General features: G+C 33.2%; 1 pseudogene; it reads right to left on the reverse strand.

The window, feature by feature from the left end:
* Window positions 1-211: 211 nt before the first annotated feature.
* On the reverse strand, window positions 212-1,266 carry LOC149201201 (mitogen-activated protein kinase 4b pseudogene; annotated as a pseudogene).
* Between the last annotated feature and the right edge of the window lie 3,453 nt (window positions 1,267-4,719).

The following is a 4,719-nucleotide window of genomic DNA, read 5'->3' on the forward strand; positions in this document are numbered from 1 at the left end:
TAAGCATATCCATCAATTCCTTTTCTTTTACTAGACCTTCAAAGAATAAAATCAAACCTGACTCTAATAAAACAAGTTTTCACACCTACACAATGCTTTGCAAACCTTCAGAAGGAAATAACAAACCAAGAGAAGGATTTCCTTGCAGAAACATAATAACATAACCAATAAAGAGGGATTGCAAGATAAATATCAAGTCTGTCTGCTCCATTTATTGTAACATGCTTGGGTTGAAGTTAAGAGATTCCATCCACATGAGCTCGTTCATATGTTCCTCTGTGAACGAGGGCTACTCAAATCAAAGTTGAAAGGACTGGGGTAGTTGGTTTCATCATTGATGTCTGCACTCTTGGCAAGTAAGGGTGACTCAAGGCCTCTTGAACTAAGGCAGCACAATAATAACATATAACATGATTCAGTTGAAGATTAGATAAGAAAAACTAAAATCATATTGCACTTCTTTAGTATAGAACTTCCCTTCTTCAAGGCAAAAAACTGATGCTATCACAACACATATGAAAACAATAATAACTAGCCAATTATAAGAGAAACAAGTAAAATACATGTAATGTGTTTGCTTGGACCAAATACAAGCATTTTTCCAATTAAATCTACAGCTGCTAGAGCCATGTTAGGGAATTTCTGAGAAAAAGGTAACTTAGGAAACTGTGGAAGTTGCTTGGTGTATCTTCTAGCATTATCACTTAGTAAAAAACCAAGATCAGAGTAATTTGGTGAACTAATTAACTGTTAAGAAACCAAACGTAGAAGAAATCATCATCTGATGATTTAAGACAGATAAAGCAACCCATTTCAATTTGTATCTCAATTGTTATCATTGACATCAAATCATTTATGTTTTAGGCATAGAATTGCCCATCTTCGTCAAAAAAATAAATAATGAATAAGCATTTACCTCAGTGATGAGTCTTAATTGTTGAACATAATTGTTACCAGGAAACAAGGGCACCTACTTTAGTATCTCCACAAAAATGCAGCCCACTGACCAGATATCAATGACTGTTGTATACCCGGGACATTTCAATAGTGTTTCTAGTGCACGATACCAGCGAGTAACAACATACTCTATCATAAAGTCTATTTCTGAAGTAGTTGTGCAATCCCAAAATTACATATTTCTCGGTCACAGTTTGCATTTAGAAGAAAATTAATGGGCTTTAAATCTCTATGCAAAATATTTGCTTAGTGTATGTACTTCAGCCCTCTTAATAGTTGATATAGGAAAAACTGCAAAAGGACATCCATGTCAAGATGCATAACCATGGTTATTATTGAAAAATAATGTAATTGACAAGTTGTAATGGATATTTCCCTAACTTCTTATTAGATAATGTTCCTACCAACACCCCATGGCTAATAGTGAAGACCCTTATCCACTTCAATATGAAGCAACTGCAAACATATTATACTTATCCAGAGTAGCCAAATATTGAAATAATAATAAAGAAAATCTCATGCTCAAAGCAAGGATATCTCCATAAGAGAAAGTGGACAGCTGACAAATGATAAGCTAAAATGTAAGCATTGGTACACTGAATTTCTTTGGTGGAAATATGAGTTACTCTGCCAGCTAAAAATTCATTCAGCAACATCTGAGGACACCACAAACAAGATGGATTCATAATTATGGCATATAACTCAGGTTACTATCTTTATCTTTAGTAAATCCACACTATGATACACTTACAAATAATACAAGTAACACACTAACCTTCTAACAAAAGTGCCAAACCAAAAATGGAGTGTACCAGCTTGAATGTTTAGCGGAAATAATTTAGTGCAATTTTCATTTTCTCAATTGTGGGTGGTACAGGTTCCCTGTGAATTTAGCAAGCTAGATCCCTAAGTATACAACTTCCAATTGATAATTGGACAACAAACTTTCCAAATAACTAGATTATTGTCTTAATCACTGAAGAAAATGAAAAAAAACAGAATTTCAGTGGGCAAATAGCAACACAGAAGATCACCTTCTACAAACATTAGCTCTAAAAGTCATAAAAAATAACAACAAATTTATCATAATGCCAAAGTTGAAGAGAACCTCTAAATATTATTTATTATTTTTGGAATTAACTATGTAGAGGAAGCTAATAATGCATGAAACATATCGCTTGAATATTAGTCATGAATTAATCATGTTGACTCGTTCTTAGGGGAGATGGGTCACGCATCAATACCTTACTCTACATAATTAACCCCAATAAAGATATTCATATATTGGATAGCACAAGTTCCCCACACAATGAAGATATAGTTGTAACAATATCAAAATCATGACACAAAACCAAACAAGATTAAGAGTTTAATTCATTTAACCTTGCAATTGTTGAAGTTCTAACAATATCAAAATCATGATGCAAAAGCAAACAAGATTAAAAGTTTAATTCATTTAACCTTGCAATCATTGGGATCTCTTTACATCAATAATGTGAACAATTTTTTATTGAAAACCTAGAAATGTGTTTCATAAATACCAGGAAATGCTGAACTGGAATTCCTTTGTGCTGTGATCTACAATAGATTTGGCTCGAGCTCCAAGAAAGCCCAACATTGGCTTGAACTGGAACTGGACTTTGGACCTATGTTGCAAAAGATTCCAAAATAGGGATTAAATGGAATAGGTGTCCACAATGGATTCAGGGAATAGTATATATATATATATATATATATATATATATATATATATATATATATATATATATATATATATATATAGATATAAACCAATTAAGTCAATTGTTAAATGGAACCAAAAGATAAACACAATGAGAAACTCGAACAACAATTAGCATGCTTGTGCTAAATGTTGATAACAATTCTAATCAATAGCCAACACCAGTTACATTCATTATTCATCCTATCAGTTTAATTATTTTCAGTTCCATGCTATTATTTTTAAGCCAAAGCAGTATTCTAGTAGGGATAAACTTGATGTATTTGTTCTCTTTCCTTGAGGTCCTACTTTTAGAATCTTATTGAGTTTGTCATATTAGCAAAAAAAAATATCAAAGGACAATATTCTCCTACTGTTATGCTAATTCTAGGCTCATTACCTCTTACTTCCAGCTTCCAGAAAACTTTAATCACTAGAGGTGTCATAAGAAAGTCTTTAATACTATACAATTCATGCAAATTGGAATTTAGAAACATAATCAACGAACCACAAGAATTGTATTGCCCAATTTTTCTTGGCCTTGGAGCTAAGAAAACTTATGCTTAACACCTTCAGGACTTCCTTCTTTTAATTGTTTCCCATTTTTACTTTTGGGCCTTTTAGCATTCGATTTTATATCTTTTGAAACACGTTATGTTATCTTTCATTCAATGTTAGAGAAGAACACATCCTACACCTAAGGAACCCATCCATGGGATTTCCATGTTGCAAGGTACTTGACAAAGAATTGGGGACACTCCCTTTTCATTATGGACATCCCCCCAAGGTGTCCCTTTCCAGAAACAACGATGTGCAAGGGGCAACTGGGCATCCTTGAACCTGGTGGCCCCAACAAGTGCCAAAATAAGTTGTTTTGGTGTCTACTCAACCAAGAGTGATCCCTTATGAGGTCATCTTGTAAAATGATGAATACAATAGTGAAATAACAAAAAACTTGAGATCGACAATAGAAAAATGTTATTTGACATGTTTCTGGAGGCAAGAAGACATGTATAATTGGGCTGCTAACCACACAAACCAATGAGCAAGCAATCCATACTAATTATTTGTTCTTTAGATCATGCATATCATGTTGAAACCATTCTCAATATTTTGAGAGGTTCAAAGGTCTCCAGTGAAGATTTAATGTGGACAAAAAGTTTGGACTAAATAATATTTATGTATTTTTCAAATTTGAATTATGTACCCACTCACTCACTTTAAGTAGCTAAATTATCATTTTAGTTTTTTTTATTATTAATATATTATATATAGAATTTGAATGGTCTGTATGTGGATCGTGTTATTAAAATATCATTTTGGTTTTTTATTTTCTATATATTTTATATAAAATATGAATGGCGTGTATCCGTGTCATGTTTATTTTGACTCATTGCTTAATTTTTGAAGCAATTTTGAATATCTTGATTTTTTAAAATTTCATTATTTTCCCCATGGAAGGTGAGCATTAGTTTCAAGTTAGGTGCATAATGAGTGGTAAAGTGCAAAACAATCAAATTATAGTTGCCTCCTCCACCTAGTAGACATGCATATAAGCAACATGCATCATTTGCAAGCAATGTACTGGCAATTATAGAGGTTCATGAGTTAGGTTGGTTTTGTATGGCGATGGGGCTCCACTCTAAAGGGAATCATTGCACTCAAAGGAGATTTGACATACAATAGTTGTGGAGGAAATAGGGAATGTGATTTTGGAACTTGGTTTGAAAGAATGTTGGATGATGGGAACATGGACCATTCCCAAGAATCATATCACTCAGCATATCCACATCCCTTGGATTTTATGGATTGGTCTACATTAGTACTATAAATCAATTTCCCTTGGACAAATTCTTTTTAAATGTAATTGCAAGTTCCAAGTTTTGGATGTTAAATGGACTAGAGGTTATGAGTCTCGCTATTCCCCTCTGGTCAATAATGGATCATTCTCTCTATTATCGAAGCTTCACAACAGTGATCAAAAGCTTTGAATTTTCCCCAAGAATTCCTTTGGTGGTTTCCTTCCAGTTTTGACACTATTT

This window comes from Pinus tabuliformis, chromosome 2_1, assembly GCF_031772625.1.
Source record: "Pinus tabuliformis cultivar Carrire ecotype Pingquan chromosome 2_1, CPIR1, whole genome shotgun sequence".
Taxonomy (NCBI): domain Eukaryota; kingdom Viridiplantae; phylum Streptophyta; class Pinopsida; order Pinales; family Pinaceae; genus Pinus; species Pinus tabuliformis.